The sequence below is a fragment of the Cyprinodon tularosa genome, unplaced genomic scaffold (genome assembly GCF_016077235.1).
Source record: "Cyprinodon tularosa strain WSP-4 unplaced genomic scaffold, ASM1607723v1 ctg148, whole genome shotgun sequence".
Taxonomy (NCBI): Eukaryota; Metazoa; Chordata; class Actinopteri; order Cyprinodontiformes; family Cyprinodontidae; genus Cyprinodon; species Cyprinodon tularosa.
The window spans coordinates 1221067-1239428 of record NW_024038309.1 but is presented as its reverse complement, the minus strand read 5'-3'; the positions used below and the strand labels follow the sequence as shown (position 1 = coordinate 1239428).

At 35.3% G+C, this 18362-nt stretch overlaps 1 long non-coding RNA gene across 1 annotated transcript; it reads right to left on the bottom strand.

Annotated features, from left to right (window-relative positions):
* Nucleotides 1-15527: 15527 nt before the first annotated feature.
* LOC119779485 lies at nt 15528-17428 on the bottom strand. Its single transcript, XR_005280234.1, has 4 exons — nt 16655-17428; nt 16505-16568; nt 15915-16051; nt 15528-15621 (listed from the first exon to the last, which is right to left on the bottom strand). It is a non-coding gene; the product is annotated as an uncharacterized LOC119779485 (long non-coding RNA).
* Nucleotides 17429-18362: the final 934 nt, after the last annotated feature.

The window sequence follows — 18362 nt, the reverse complement described above, 5'->3', positions numbered from 1 at the left end:
AGGCAGGCAGCACTGCTCCATGAGCTGGCTTTGTTGCCCCAGGACAGCAGAGGGGAATCGGAGTTGGCCAATTGTTCCCTCTTCTCTTTTCCACAGTCCCACCTCTGGTATGACAGAAATTAAGCTTCATCTCCATTCCCTCCAGCCTAAACCTGAGACCTCATGCATGTGGGCCTTTGGAGATTTTGGGCAATAAGAATCTGCCAAAGGCTACATCTATAAGTCAGCTCAAACTCTTAACCCTTTCCTTTCCTCCATCAACAGGGTCAATCTACACCTGGCACCCATTTATCATTCCCTGCATTGGGGTAGAAGTGCAGGGTTCATATACATATGTATATTCATGCTCACACAATCCATGGTTTGCGGTAAAAACTATTTGAAAAGGTATTCACCTTAACCCTACAGCCCGTGGGACCAAAACAAGAGTCTCATATGACAGACCTAGGAGAAAAACATTGTGTGCTGACAGATGGCAAGGTCAAACGAATAACTTAGCCCTAAAATTCAAACACTAATGCCACTGACCTTTGGTACGGCATCGTAGGTAGGAAAAAATGTGACAGAAAAATAAGGAAGAATTATTTCAGATTAATCTGTTTGGAATTCCAGTCTTTACTCTCAAAAAAAAAAAAAAAAAAAAAAAAAAACCTATTCTGGAGCTATTTAATTCAATTCAGTTTAATTACAAGCCGACGATTCACAACAAGTCATCTCAAGGCACTATAAAGAGACGATTCAACCAGATCATACAGTCAGACTGGTTTAAAGTTTTTGTTTTAAAGGAAAAACAGCTGATTGACTCAAAAGCAATCCCTCACACTGAGCATGTATGTAGCGACAGTGGAGAGGAAAAAAAATCCCTTTTAAAAGAAAGAAACTCCCAGTAGGCTTAATGTGAGCGGACTTCTGCTGAGGCCAACTGGGGTTCAAGGAGACAGAAGCAGATATTCAAAAAGAAACAGAAGAAGAACTACTACAATACAAAAGATAACTGTTAACTAGCTCTACATGTAGCATCATCCAGGGAAGACACAGCCAAACAGAGAAGCTCAGGGTTAGCTCCAATGTCAGAGGATGAAAGTGAGCACATACAGTTAAGAGAAACAAGTCTACACTTTAACATCTTTAAACAAAAGTGTTGATAGAAGCAACCCAGTTGATATGTCCACAGGTGAATGTCACAGCCACACTGGAAAAGGCCACAAGCTACTATGCCAGGAAAGCAGAGAAGACATAAAGTTAGGGGTTGAACTAGCAAATACTGCAGAATGGGATAGTTTGAAGCAGGAAGATAAAAAGTGGTCCCTATGTCCTCGATCAGTCTAAGCCTATAGCAGCGTAACTATAGCGATAGCTCAGGATAACCTGAGCCATTCTTATAAGCTTTTTCAAAAAATAAAGTTTTGAGTCTAGCCTTAAAGTACAGAGGGTGTCTCTTTAAGCATCTTTATTTACTTTAATGTTATTGTTTTATGTCTTAAAGAGAGCATGGTAATATTATGTAGGTAATCAGACTGAAGACAGATAAACTATCCTCTGCTGAACCAAATAATAAAAATAGCTTTTGGATAAAAAGATTTTATTCCAAAATTTGGTGGTTTCTCATTCATATCAAAATTCTTATATTTTGCAAAGCTTCAATGGAAACACTTATTTTGCATTGTGAGAGTCACGTGATCCGTAAATGGAGCATGTAAAAAGGAAAAAAAAGATCAATTGACTAAATAATATTGTTGAAGGATGATGGCTCCCAGCAGAGCTGTGGCTGAAACATGGATATATCTGGTGTTTACATCTGCCGCTGCCATGTTGTTTTTAGAGTTATTGTGTGAGCAATTTGAAATGCAGTTTTTGTTTAATGGAAATACTGCTATTGCAAAACTTTGTATTTTTTTTTAATTGACAGAATATCTGCATTGCATACATTTGTAACAGAAATGCAGCTAGTGTCAGTGCCAGTGGCCCTCTCAGCTGTACTATGTAGTTGGTTTGGTTTTTGAATCCAAGCTGTTCTCAAGCCCAGTAAATGCACATGCCTTTTCTGATTACCAGTGAAATGTGTCATTAAATATATGGCAAGAATTTTTTGATTATATGGTTTCATTTATTGATGAGAAAAAAAGGTACTGAGATGGTATTAGGTAAACAGTCTAAAAGTGAACAGAAATCCAGGATCAGATTCGGTTATTTATTGTGTCATCTGTTATTGGAATAATTTCCCACTAAATGTAAGTGAACTGAATTGTAAATTATCTTTTAATTATTACTTATGAATGCACCATACACATTTGTGAGTAGTGAATTAACATATTTACAGTATGAAAGTGAGAATCAATGTAATAGATGAATAATAATCCTTAAGTGATTTTTGTTTTGTCTTTTGGACCACAGGAAGATTAGCTAATTTCACTTTTGATGACAACTAATGGGGATCTTTTTGACAATAAACAATTCGGTGAAGGGATAATCTTGGAAAAACTGTTCAGTTAAAATGAGTGCTGTAAGTTTCAAATAGTTTCTTTACAGAAAGATGACTTTTAGGTATGTATTTGTATTTTAGTTTTTCCAGGAGGTTAGTCTGTTGTTTTTTGAAGGAGCATTGGGAAATCCACCAGAAGGAGTTTATGGACTTGAACATTGACTGCGAGAGCAATAGACTGACTTATTTCTTGAATAGACTAAATGGAACTCGGTGAGGGAGAGAAAGGTCTCAAACCAGGAACAATGAGGTCCAATACTTATGGCACTGCCAGCCAGAGCCTGAGAGCAGGTACCGGTAATCAGTCCTGAAACTTGAAAATTGTGTCACAGGTTTGTTCAGAGAGCATGTCTGAACATCTAGGGAAAGAGCAAGAAGAGATTTCAAAGGTTAGCTTCTTCTTTGGAAACAGGATGAGAAAAGAACACAGGCTTGAGTTGACCAAATCCTCACGCGTCAAAGGGATGGCAGCAGCCTCCTTAAGAACGTTGCTCCTGGATGAGGTTGATGGAAAATCCCTCCAAACAATCAGTCATTGAGCTAACCGAGGTCCCCTGGAGGAGAATTGACCACTGGGACATAGTGTTAATAGATTAAACTTCACATACACAGTGCTTCATCTTAATATGCAATAATGTGAAGATCAAGATCCAAATAATCTTGTCACAACCTGGCCTCTAGTGTTCATATGCACGTGTTTATGTCAATGTCAGGCAAGGCAAGTTTATTTCAGCACAAAGACAATTTAAAGTGCTTTACATAAATAAAACAATAAAACAGAAGCAAAGTAGAGTAAAACCAACAAAATAGTTGCACCACAAACTTAAACTAATAATACCTGATTTAACAGATTAACTTCCACAGTTAAAGGCAGTTCTAAACAAATGTTTTTTTTTTGTTTATGTTGACTAAAAAAAAACCCAAAAAACCGGCTTTTCGCACTTTTTCAGTCTTCTGGAAGTTTGTTCCAGACAAGTGAGCCAAATAAGTGGGCAAATTGTTCTTCCCCATGTGTTTGGTTCTAGTTCTAGATGTACAAAGTAGGCTTGAACGGTCTGAAAGGTTGATACACTGACAACAAATCTGTTATGTATTGAGGTGCTAATTCAGTGATTCATAAGCTAAAATAAGGATTTTAGAGAGTATTCTCTGAGCTACAGGGAGCCAGTTTAAGGATTTCAGAACCAGACTGATGTGTCAACTAAGTCATAAAAATTTAACAAACTCCTTGTATTTCTAAAACGCTTTTTTCTGGTACTAATTCAGAAACACCAAATCACCAGTCCTACTGTGAGCTTTAAAATGTTGAGTGGTGAGTACATGGTACAATTATATAAATCGCAGGTCTCAGATGGACGTAGTGGTGCTCATTAAGGCTTGATGATGTTACTTCCTCTCTCAATAATTAAATTCACTCCTTGGCTTTATTTGAATGATTTGTATCCCGGATATTGTGTCATGAGTCTGTTTGGACTGTCTGTACATTTTCACTTCGTACTTTGCATGATTTTGTTGTCAATTTTTATTTTGGTGTTGATTTTAATATGAAGACATAACAAATTATTGGTTATATTGACTGAATTAACAATTTATTCCCATACATGCAAACAACGGTATGTAAAACTCTGAGTAAAGAGCTATACCCATTTTCTTGCACAGGCTAAAATCTTTTTCCATGAAATAAAGACAAAATAGCTGATTAAAGAGAAGAATACATATGTTTTCTGTAGGTTTATCACTGATCTTTCTTTTTTGGTCAAGGGTTATGGTTAATTTTTAATGCAAAGGGACACCGATCAACCAAGGATGAAAGCACTAATTAAATAATTAGTTCAATAGTTCTTCATGAGAAAATAATAGACTCATATTATACTGCAGCATAAATACCAGCAGAATGTATTACTTTTATTACCAAATGAAGGTTGTTAGCACCCATTTATATGATAGTCTGGATGAATACTTTGTTCAGACTGGCTGCTGAGCATCCATTAATTCATGATAACACACACCTGCTAAGCCATTCCAGTGAAACTGTTTGTTTACTCTTTTAAATTAATCGACTGGGGCTCTAATCATTGGCATCAGGTGGCCACTGATGCATTGACATTGGAAATAAGTGGTGATAAAACAACCTGACAATCATTTGCAATGATATAGTCATTCAGTGTCTCATCTAAGCTGTGTCAGCTGCACTGTCTCTGGTTTCACACGACTGGACTTTTTCAGGCCAAAGTTATTTTCTGGTCTAAGTCTCGGTATCAAAAAATGTGTGTATTAACGACTTTATTATTACACAGACCATTGTGCATATTTACTGATCCCTACAATCAAAGCAAAATTAATAATACCCCTGGCATACATTTTAAATGATTTTCCTTTAACCGAGTTTGTTTTGATAGGAAATGAGAATGGTTATGTATTTCTTAATTATTATAGGCCGACCTTGTTTAGCAGTATTTCAGCATAGATGAGCAAAGCTTGTGACCCTAAACAACTACATGAAGGTCTTATACCAGGAAATAGATCAATAAAACAAGGAGAAGAAAAAACTCCAGTGACAGAGGTTTTAGATTGTGTTATAATTCTATGAAAAATTATTCTAATTCTATTATACAAAAAGTGTTAAATAGATGCTGATGAATAACCTTATTAAGTTTATTTAGTGCAAAACTGAATATTTGTTTTCTTGAGTCTCATTACTTCCAATCAGTTGCTTACTTATCACTTTGTATAATGTTTATTTAATATCACTTAATAATAACAAGGTTAATCCAGTAAGAAATTTAGTCGGTATGCTAACAAAGACATCTCCGTGTTGATTTCAGTGAGCAGGGGTGGGTAGAGCACATAAAAATTTTTAAAAAGTCGTAAAGTAAGAGTAATACTAATTGATTATATTTTTACTCAAGTGAGAGTAAAAAGTAACCATCCAAGAAAGATTCCAAGTATTTGGTAGAAAGGCTAATCAAGTACTGTGTCATGGACCCAGTATTCAAGGAGAGACAGTCAGTAGGAAGGTTCAAAAAGTTTATTAAATAAAGAAAACTAAAGTGGAGCTGTGGCTCGTGGACAGTGCAGGAGGGGTGCGGGGCACCGCTTAATATCTGTGGGAGAAACACAGGTAAGCGACAACGATCATCTGATTGAAGATGATGTTCTCAGTGAGTCACTTACCTGGTTTAGCAGTTCAGTCCATACCCCTTGAGGGGGGGTGCAATCCAGCCGATGGGCTGACAGCTGACACAGCTCACGTCACCGAGAGTGTCCCAGGTGCTGCAGCTCCGGAGGAGTTGCAGGAAGCCGATCCTGATCAGGGATACATAACAGGCAGGAACAGACAGATGAGGATCCAGATCAGGCTGGAACAGATAGGTGGCAGGATCCGGGCTTCCAGGCATCACAGAGCTCCCGGGCGGATTCAGAGTCTGACTGGGTCCGGAAGCATGACCAGGCGATCACACATAGGAGCAGACAGGCAGGCTCAGTGGAAGAGGGTTGCCGAGACAGGACGTGGAACCAGAACTTGATGCAGGAACTTTAAACTGGTCTCCTCCCTGGAGCCAGGCCTACTAGAATAAAAACTGAACCTCCGCACATATAGACCCAAAAACTCAGAGGACTCCGTGGGGGAGGAACAGTGGATGATTAGGAGATGAGACAAACACAAAAACCTCTTTCCACTGGCCGCCAGGATCCAGGACATGAACCTTGAAATAAACAGACTGAGCAGAACGACTAACTGAAAACAAATAACGATCTGGCCCTGAATGCTCAGGCTGAAATGAATATAACCCAGAGGACACAGGTGAGAGGAATAAATTATAATTCAGGCAGGGAGGGAAAACGGCAGTTGAAAGAAATGACCAATTAAGGGGGAGCAAACAGGCCAGATCATGACATATTGATTAAGTAATCATAACATCTGCTTTAAAAATAAATAAATAAAATAAAAAACAGACCAAAATGTAGAATTATGTACAAATTCTGAAATGTTAAAGAATATTGTAAAACAATTAAGGCAAGCTAATGATTTCATAAGAAATTTATAACAATCCAATGCAGATTAAATGCATCTCAAAAACAATTTTATTTTTAACATAAAACTATTGAAACCAATTCCTTTGGTGACAATATTTACTTCTTATCATATACTAGTATGTCATTGTGGGTTCAAGTATCCTGTGTACAAAAAAAGAGAACTCATTTTGACATAGCCTTTACCTGTGTGTCTTTGTCTGGAGCACTTAAAATAAAAAGAAAGAAAAAAGCTTGTTTGTTATTGGGTGAAGGTACTGGTGAAGATTCTTAGTCATCCAGATCCTAGTATTTCCAAAAAAGCTGCTTATGCAACAAAATCTATTATAACTTTACAAAAAAAAAAGCTATGAGAATTGATCATCGAAAGGATAATGATAAACTAATGCAATATCCATTAAACTAAAGACATAAATTTCATCATCTGGTCCATATGAAAACAGCTTATGTAAAAAGTTAAAGATAAGTTGTATGTTTGAAAAAAGGGAAAAAAATATAAAATCTGAGAGTTGAGAATTTGTAAAAAATAAAATAAAATAAAAAAATGGTCAGAACAAATATCAAAATGAAAAGACTTTTTGTTAAAAGAGTAGATGTGTGGAACAGTCTTTCTGATGAGATGAAAACAAGCCTTTTAATTTATTGTTTAAAAAAACAGTTAAAAAATAATCTTGGTTGATGGGTTGGCTAGATTTGTAAGCAAGATAGGCATCATGAGCCTCTGCTTCAGCCTTTACATTTTCAATTAGTTATGGAGACATACAAATGTTTTAGTTTTTGCATGTTTGTAACCAAAATAAATATTTTCATTCATTAATTCATTTATTTAAGCCTGTTTTATGCTTTGCCCAAATAACTGAAAATGTCTACAAGCACAGTGTGCAACATTTTGCTGCAATTCTTGAAAAACAAAAGCTTCCTCAAGCAGTTTTCTGTCTGTTCTTGTTGACAGCTTTCAATCTAAACCAGTCCAAGCAAACACCAAGCTACTGTATTTAGGTATTACCTGCACAGTTGAGAAGTGATTTGATGCTGCAATCTGAAATACTACGATTTTTGAATCTTTAAATAGGCCATAAAATGCTTTATTTAAAAAACTCCACTAAAGAGCAAAAAGTGTAATTTCAACATCTTACTTTCAGAACAAGCTGCAGTCGTTATACAACTTGAAGATGCTGATAACTGGCAGAAATAAAAATGATTAAAAATAATTTCTTTTTTTATTCTCTCTAAATTCTTTCCTAAATCATCCTCAAAGTGCCATACTTAGCTTTAATTGCATACTCAATAAAACAAAACCACAATTCACTGACTTGACTTGTGAATTTAGTTAGAATTTGGCTTAAATTGTGTTCTCCTCAAAAAAGCAGGGCTCATGTCACATGCTGTTGCGTCAAAGTAGAAGGAATCTCGCCAGCTCATTAGGGCAGCTGATGTGACCGAGCAACATAGTGGATAGCATTTAAACCTGAAAGCTTTTTAGATGACAGCTTTAAAATACAATGTGCTGTAGCCAGGGCTGAACTTTGCATCTGCATGTCATACTCAATAACAATAGTTTGATATGAAGTAAAACTCCAGTTCTGAGAGGAGTCATAATCCAGTGTAGCTTTCAGTGCCCTCCTCACCATCTGCATTGCCACTTTCTCCTGTCTTCAAAATTGGAATGCTGTTAGGTCCAAACACAATTATTGGAGTGGAAAGTGATTTAAACCATTTATGTGCCTCGTTTTGCTTGTACAAACAAATACACACAGATTGTGCAATGCCCGGTAGATGGCATACAGCAACCATTTTGTGCTGATCTCAACACCGACGCCTTCCTCTCCTGAACCATCTGCAGTCCACTATGACCTCCTTGGTTTTACAGGTGTTCTGGATCCGGTTATACCTGAAACACCACTCCATCATATTCCAGATCTCTTCTATCTGGTGGGTCTTATCATTGCTAGATATGCACAACAGTGTTTTCCTCTACAAACTTCACTGTGTGTATGTTATGAGCTCCAGGCCAAGCAGTAAATGTAGGGCACGAAAACATAAGTCTTGCACAGACAACTCGATGTCGGTAAACAAGGCATGAGGGGTAAATGCGAATTAGAGTAAAAGATGGAGATACAACATCAACGTTTTTGAAAAAGAAGAGCGGCTGGCATATACAAAAGGGCACGTGAATCCAGCATTTTCAAATATTTTCCCTCTAGGTCCCAATTTCAGAAATGATCGTTTTGGGGCTCCATAAACACTGGAAACATGATGACACAATGCCAAAACAACAGAATGCATTTGCAAAGAGCCCAAGCTCATTTTTTTGTTGATAGGACCTCAGTTATACTGTATAGATGAGGTGAGGCTTCCTTGACTAATTAACTTAGGAATATGGTCTTTTTCTTAAGTAAAAAACAAATAAATAGGAAAAAAAAAACTTGTTTTACGTGTATATTCCTCTTTCTTTATTCTTTGTTTATTTCCTTAACTTTAAAGCACTGTGTGTGGAAGGGATCATGGGTTGGTGTGTGTTTCTTTGATTGTGTGTAATCTAATCGTAGCCTTGTGAATCATAATCAAATCATGGAGTGACTCAGATTCCCATCCTTAGAAACAAATCTATTATTTCTTGTCTGACATTTTTAGAACAGACAAATGTTAAATCTATCCACCTTTAGAGATTTGCCTCAGGATTAACCTTTAAGATGGATAATGGGTACTACTGACCACATTATCCATCAGTGACAGTTTGGCCACTTCTTTCTTGCTGTCCACAGTGTGGTCTTCTTTTATTCCTTCATTTTGAAGTGATTATAGCTGCTAATCAAAAAGCTATTCCTGTACTTACAAACAGAACATCCAGTTAGTTTCGTAAAACCAAATAAAATCATTACAAAACATAGTCTGCTCTCACAACGTTCTCTATATGGATGTTGAATTATACCTCAATAGTGCACTGAACATAAAGAAGCATAAAAATATGTGAATCAGATGTAATGATGTGTAAATTGTCCTTTAAATTCTAAAATATGGTAGCAGGTTTTTCTTAGATTTTTTAAATCTAAGCAGTTGGCGAGCAACTTTTTTGCCCTGTCTTGTTTGGTAGGCACTGTTCAACTGTTATTCTATAATTTGCACATTAAAAAGCAGAGTACTGAGCTAAAATAGTTTGTGTTTTTGTTTTACCAACACCAAGGCTCATGGAAGAAGTTAGCTTTGAAAAAGCTCTTGCATGTTGACCATCAGCGGTGTAATGAATAGGCAGCATTTATGAAAAATACATTTTCTTAAGAACCAGAATTATACAGAAGTATGCCATATGAGGACTGTTTACATGCGACCAGACAGATATTTGGGCATGACAGATGTATCAGTGTGCTCTGAGCTCTGAAGGAGCATCATTAGCAAACTGACTGACATAACTGACAGCTGGCACTGAGAGGAGAGGGATGGAGGGTGAAATGGAGGAGGAGGAGGTGACAGAGCAGAATCTGTGCCAGCCATCACCCTCTGGCTGTTCTCCAACATTTTAATCACATCAACAGTGCTCTCACTCGGCAACCCCTCGGAGACCCAGGTACCTTAGCCACACTTGACATTAACCACAAGGCGAATACGCCCATGCTCAATACAGACGGGGATCTCTGCAGATTTTTCTCAGCTTCTTTTCAACCTCAGTGAGAGAATTGACTACCTGGAAAACAAATGACAAAATAATGTGTTCACTCCCTCAATATTGTTTCCTTTCTGAGTCTTGCTGTGGTGTAGTTTAGCTTTTGTTGTTTTTTTTTCCTTTTGCTTGTATATACTCCATGTGCATCAAAGTATCTACGCAAATATAAATCGTCATCTTCCCAAACGATCATGAGATCTAATGTAGCCCCCAAAAAGTCAGAATGTGTAAAGCAGGTATGAGCTGTGAGATTCTGACATATTTATAGTCTTTAACAAACTCCTCAGCTTTAGTTGATTCTTTATTGTTAAAAAAAGGACTGCATCACAACCACGTCTGTGCAAATAAAAATTGAATATTCCTCTGGATATTTGTTGTATTCAGCAAAAGTCAATTAAAATATTATATATAAGTAAGAGTAATACAAATCTATTTTCAGTACTGTATCTATTTAAACAGAAAAAAATAATGAATATTTATAAAAATACAGATGTTCTCATTCTGTTTCCAGTTGTGTGTGATCTGTAAAGATGTACCTCAGACGTTATCTTGCCTCTGGCTACTAGTGGTGGCTAACTTACTGCATATTTGCACCATATATATAAACGCTCTGATCCTCCATATCAATTCGTTTTTTTGCACCATGTTTTTTTTTCTTCTTCCACACTGTTTACATTTGATCACTGCTGGATTTTATGGAATGGAAATGTTCATTTTTTACTCTCTGAAAAGCTGTACTAAAGAAATTTTGTTTTGTATACACCCTGTGTATACAAAATGTCAATTAAAGTTGTTTAAGTCCAAGGCTGTGTTGCTCAACCCTGCTGAGGCAGTGTAAACACTCTCATTTAGTATAAAGAAAGCGTTATAAGCACAACATTCTTTGCGTGGTATAACAGAGCACAGACTGACACTTAATACATTTTGGGTTACCCAGAATTAAAATAGAGTCCATCTTCCATGTGTTTTGCCCTGTGCCACAAATACAATTCATTCTAATCACATTTCCAAAGAACAGGTGATCGAGACAGGATTTGTAGACACAGGATGAGAAAAATCCATTAACAGATCCCACATGCATCCAGTATCTATTGTTGCAGAGTACAATCTACAACAGTTGATGGGTATTTATAAGACGGTTTCTGGTATACATCTCATGCTGGCATTTATGTTAGCAGACTGCTTTCTTGCACAAGATAATATGCAAAATGCCGCACTCTGTTTTGGCAACACTTGGAACTTTCATATTCTTGAACCAGACCACAAATATCTCCAGAGTTACAGATTCTACCTCTTTATTTGAAAGAACAAAAATGTGACTAAGACATTTGTAATGGAGATGACTGATTTTCAATAGAGAATTGTACTTCCATCCAGATTGACATATAAGGACTGTGATTAATTTAATAACACATTTCTTACTTGATCACAAAAGCTGAATGAACTGGCATACACTCAGCCCACCACACAATATGCATCACTTAGTCTGGTATGCCAGCTTTTTTGATGTCCAATAAATGCAAAATGATTACTTTTTTTTTGCAGCTCCTACTATTTCCTAGTCTGAAACACTAAATTAGCAAAATGCTAATCCAGATACTATCAGATTACCAGTGCTACTCTAAGGAACAGAATAACGAGAAGTGATACTGCACAGCTAGAATAAACATTTATAAACCACTTCTTTAACCGGTAGTAGTGTATTTTATATTTCATCCACCACTGTGGACATTTGTTGAATGATATTAAATTATGATATTTTAAAATAGTCTTATTATACAGTTAGAAGTAGCTTCGTTTTATTTCTTAACTTGAAAAAAAACTGCACACTCTAGCTGTTTGTATCTACAGTATCTCTATATCAAAATAAAAACAAAATGCTTCGGTGGTGCAGTGGTTAACTTGCACAACCCTGGTTTGAACCTGACCTGTGGTTCTTGTGGTTCCCTTTCCTGTCAGCCCACTTTACAAAAAAATTGCCACTAATGGTGCAAAAGCCTAAAAAAAACCCCACAAAAAACAAAAAAATCATTATCTTTCAACAACATGATTAAAATTCCAAAGTTGCTATTTAGCAACATAAATGTCCTAGTTAATTAAACAAGGTCATGTTATACCTCTATGTATTTTGAATAGATTTACTATTACAGCTGAGGTGTTTTTTTTTGTAGTTAGACCGGACTCACACCACACAGAGTGAAGGTGCTGTGCAGCTACAGTGCAGGCATGCTGTAGAACGTCACTCACACTGAGCATCGAAACCAGACTGTTCCTGCTGCTATTCCAGCTGCAGAAATGGCCCACCAGAGAGAAAAGTTCACTCAGGTTCACACACCTCCAGAAGTTGTCAGACAAAACTTGTTATCTGAGCACATAAATATCCATTTTTATCATCCAATAGTCTCCTTGTTTCTGGTTTACCCTTCTATTTTTGTTAGCAGGGGTTGGTTGGTAAGTCGATTTTATAAAAAAAAAAGAGAAAAATCACTAGAGACAGCAATGATTATAAGAAATTTTACTGATCTTTTTTAAGGGGGCTTTAAATATTTTTCAAACAATTCCCATTTTCCTGTGTCAAAATTAGTACATTAGGATTTTGCACTGGTGTATACAGTTTAGAGATTTGTTTTATTTTTACAATTTAAGGAAAGCAATTATATTTCCATAGAGGTATATTTCCCAAAAATTATATATTTGAGATGATTAGTTATTCAGATCTCTGAAAAACAATAGACAATTTAACAGCATTCTTGTAGCTGATTGGGTGAGAAATCTCTTCCGATGGAAAATAAACCATATGATTATTTCTTTTCATTGCCTGTTTTTCAGACAGCTACAGTGACACAAGTCTGTGGAAAGGCTAATTTTAAAATGCTAAGATTAAAAAAATACAGCTCCAGCTGTATGACATGTGCCAGTTTTTGTTCCATTTCAAAGCTAAGCACATTTGGGCAAGGAGAAGTGCAATATGGCATAACGACAACATCCAGCAACTTTGGGTATCATTTGCCGATAAATAAACACAATAACCCAAAATTCAATTCTAACAGCAAATTTGTTATCATTCTGCAACTTGCTAAATAAAATATTTGATAGAAATCCACAAATCCTGCGCAAGATTAAAGAGATTAAGCTCATGAGGAAATTGCAGCCAAGTATGATGGTGTAAAAAGACTTGAAATGAAATCAGAATCAGCAGATCAATGAGTATGTTTTATAAAATGAAATAATCTGAAGGAAAACAAACCATTTTACACTGAACCCTTTAAAGAGCAGACAGATATTTATTTTGATTATTAGAATTATTTTTTGGTAAAGTATTCATCTAAATTGAGTCCAAATCATAATTAGAGGAAACATTCAGCTTTTTTCATAAGCTCTAGCTTGGAGTCATTACTGAAATAAGGAAATAAGCTAATTTAGCCCTAGGCTACAGACTTCATGATAGATTGATGTGAAGGTTTTCAGTGAATCCTGGAAAGCCAAGGGGAAACAAAACTGCAGAGATGATGCAGTTTTTTAAAAGAAACATAAGAGAGTTGCACACTGTTAATATAACCATTATAGGTACGTATTGCAATTTAAGATTAGGGATAAACTGAAACAGCAGTGGAAAAACAGATAATCTTTAGAGATATAAACAAGCTCCTTAAGAGATTTGTTGTTTTTTTTCTTTAAGGTAGATTAACTGCTCTCTTCAGAATCTCATAATCAGATAATACTGAAATAATTTTCCAACATGTCATAAAGCTACAGTGAAAAAGTATTCATAATTCTTGAACTTCTTGCTCATTTGTCCAATTACAGCTTTTAACTTTAAAATATTTTATTGGGATTTTATGCTGAAAAAAGCTGATGTGTAAGAAAATAATCATTTAAAGTCTGCTAATAATGAAATAAAATGATTATGAATAAAAGACTTGTATTAATACATAAACAATATGTTACAGATAGGTATAACGGACAGTGTTCTGTTCAAGATTGTATAAAGATTGCTCATTTTTAACACTTTTACAAACAAAAATGTAAAAAAATTGCGTATTTCATACTTAATGTAAATAATGCTGTTCTGTGAAAGTATTAAATGTCTCTTATACAATTTTACTGAACAAACAGCATCATGGAAACCAAGGAATACTGCTTGCAGATCAGGGAGGAAGTATAAAGCACTGTAATAACCCAAGATTTGCACCCAACTGACACACCCAACCTGTAATGCTCAAGAGTATGGCAAAACTTTACATGGCTTTCCATCTCAAATCGCAGTAACTTCTAACATTAGAGGAGCTGTAGAGATGAACATCTCAGATAAAGGCGCATGCAGACAACTATTCCTCATGGACTCTATAAATCTGGATTTTATGAAGGAGTTGCAAGATTAGATCCATAAGTTATCTATACAGTGCACAGCAAACCATGTAGGGGACCCAGCAAAAGTGGGGAACAAGCCCTGCTGAAAAATAAATGTGCTAAGTGTACTAAAATTTAGCATACTTTTGTGTACTTGAAGGCACACTAATCATTACTATACTTTAAGTGTGTTTATGATTAGTTAACTTGAAGGATGCTATTTTGGAACAACTAATTTTGTACTAAATATATTTTAATTGTAATTAAATTGTGGACAAGCTCAACTTGAAGTGTATTTAGTGTACTTTGATGTGCTAAAGTGGAACAACTTAAAGTATATTTTGTATACTTTAAGTATATGAGTTTATATGTACTAATATATGCTTAATTAGTCAAATTAAAGTGCACTATGGTTGTATTATAACTACATTAAAAATGATTTGTTAGTGTCTTAAAAATATATAAGCTTTATACTTTTAATATACTCTTACTGTGGTAATAATATGCTTAATTATACTGTTGGCTTATTCCAATTACTAAAAAAGCATACTTTGCAGTTAATAGTAAATATACTTTATCATTACATTGCTATACTACTTTCTACCTTGCACATTCTTGCAAATGTATTAACAGTATACTAAATGCTGAAAGACTTGTGGATATACTTCCGTGCAGATGAAAAAATATACTTTAATGTATTTGAAACATGTCCAAATTATAGTACATTACAAATAATATAACTTGTACTATCTCAGAATGTATAAACATTTACATATCGACGTTAACCATTTTCATTATAAAACTTACAACACATTTTCAAATATTGGTACTTTAGTACACTTTGTAGAAATATGTCAATTTCAGGCAGCAGACCTAAACATTACAAATAAACTTTAAAGAACGCAGAGGAATACTGAACAATGAAAAACAACATTCCTTATTATTGCACCCCTAAACCCTCGCACCATACAAAAACACGCCCACCACACATTATTTTCCTTTTTTTGGCTGAACTGCTCATTGTTACATTTTCGTCTGATGGCCGTGCGCACATCAGAGACACTTGTCTACGGAAACTCCAGAAGAACAGCGTCTGTTAACCAAACAGAGAGATACTGTAAATTCATAGTATTTTTGAGCAGTACATCAGAAAAGTCTAATTGTATCAGTATGATATACCAGGGTCCATAAGTGCACCAGAAAAAAAAATTGTCCATTTCAGTTGAATTTAAATAAATCTGATGCATCAAGTGGTTTTATCAGATCTGATCAAAAAAATTAAACAAAGTAACAACAAAAATTGTCAGAGATCTCAGAAAAGAAAAAAATTATGAATCCGCAGAAAGAAAGGGAAGAAAAATCCTTAAGTTTCCTTGTTTTTCCTACCACCCTCCAGGGAACCGGATGGCATTCACATTGGGAACATTCTGCATCAACATCTCTGGTGGAGTCTAGTCCAGTCCATACAATGAACCGCTCAGCTGTAACAGCAGATTCTGCAACTATGTAAAAAAAAAAACAGCCTGCACACAAATGTGCAGAGCAATTACTTCAATTGGAAAATAAATCATGTAATCACCATAATATAAATTGGTTTTTACCACATTTATACAGACAAAAATATAAAGTAAAATTATCAATTTACATGTGGTTCACTGTCTAAGAAATCATTATGGTCAGTAGTCAATACTTGTATCTGGAAAAAACAATCCAGGACACCTATGAAGGGTTAATTTTACGTTAACCCCTTGTGGGGGTTTTACAGCAACATCACACAAGATGTAGCTAGCTTGAAAGTGCATTTTCTTTTTTAGAAGAGCACATGGGGGGTGTGTTAGCCTCCTTCTCACTGTGCTAATGCATTCAATAAATCAAAAGAGCTAGTAAAATTACATATATTACAAAACATTATATCCTGACTGGTTTTACATCTCAAAAAATATATATATTTCATTCACAGGTTCATGTGAACTCACCAGGATATTCTTCAACACAATAATACAGCAAATCTTCCTGCTCAACCGATTACATCTCCTGTTTCTACAATACAAATATAATAATCAAAATCGCGTTTTATACAGATATCTTAAGATTTCAAAACCAAATGGGAATGTTTTGAAAGTTACCTCTCTCCATGCAGACCAAGGCCTTAAAAGAAAAGCACGCTAGCTCTGAGCAGGGAGGAGCCGTGACTAACTGCTGTGCAGGTGTGGTGCATTCAAAGTCTATGGGAATTCTGATATCAGTACTGAACCAAAAACTCCCCAAGACTAAAATTCTTGGGGAGCTACTACTTTACAGACATCAAGGCCAAACAACCTCCACATATCACTCCTATATGCATGAAGTGCTGTCAGCGACTTTTAAATATGTGCACTCACCAATTGGTCTTGTTTGCAGTAGCCCTGCTTTGATCCATTAAACAATACTAATGAAATGTTCTTTTTTGAACACTTGAGACAATTGTAATGTGTTAAGTTTATTTCTTTTGCATTTGGCCAGTATTAACTTTTCTGTTGCAATGTGGGTTATGCTATTTGTTAGATCATAATGTAGCACTGCACCAGCTTTAAACCACTTGCTTTTCAGCAGAACACACATTTTTGTGCACCTGTACTTTTGAAGTGAACATTTAGTGTTTTGTTCAATGTGGTTTTGTGTGTAAGATGTATTGTATCATATTTCTTTTTCAAAACTTATTAAACATTACATAACAACTGCAATAATTGCTATCTGTGTACTTTACACACAGCACAAAATTGCATAATAGGGTTTAAGTGCATTTTTGTAGTTATACTATTGAACACTTTCCAAAAGAATTACCTGAAGTACAAGCGTATATAACTTCACTTCATAATTAGATTCAAATGTAACTTAAAATGCACTCAAACTTAATATTACAGTGTCGATATTAAAATGTGTACTTTTAAAATATGCTTTCAATGTACGTTACAATGACAACTTTGAGCATACAATTTAAAATATAGCAAAAATATATGTAAAAACAAATTTAAAATAAGTACACTTTAGAAATTACACATAACTTTCACTTAAAGTATACTTTTTTAATAATATATTTCTATAAAGTGTAACATAGTGTAATTATGTTAAAGTGTGTTAAAAGTATTAGCATGAAAGCGTAATGTTAGTATACTTTTTATATATTTACAAAAAGTACAATTTGTCTAAGTACATTTTCAGTAAACTATAGGAAATATGAATATACTTGAAATACAATAAAGCACATTTTTTTTTTACCAGGGAAGGGTCCCTAGATAATTATCCAAAAGCTAAGCTAGGCAAAATGCAACTAGTGTATAAAAACACAGCATATCACCCTTAACACAAAATCCCTACTTTGCAAAACAGTTGATATTGTAATGGTTGTTGTTTTGTTTTTTTTCCCCTTGTTTTTATGCAGTAAGGTTTAGGAAAAAGGGTCAGAGTCCTTGAACCCTTTAACCTATTTAAACTATGGGACCAGTTTCCAGTACCCAGTGCAGGATTATATGGTCATTATATTCAGTACAATTCAGATTATTTATATAGAACCTCAAAGTACTTTACAGAGACAATTCAGTCAAATCATATAGACAATATGGATAAAATACTTTATTTAAAGAAATCCAGCTGTTTTGAGACATTGTCTTAGGAGGAGCCACGCCTCTTGACTGAACGTATAGTGATGGTGGAGATTTGTTTTCATTGTGTTGTTGACACTGCATCAATCTCTGTGCATGCATGCAGCAGCAATGGAGAAAAGAAAGTCCCTTTTAACAGAAAGAAAACCAGGCTCAGTGTAACCAGCCTTCTCCTGAGGAACACTAAGAGTTT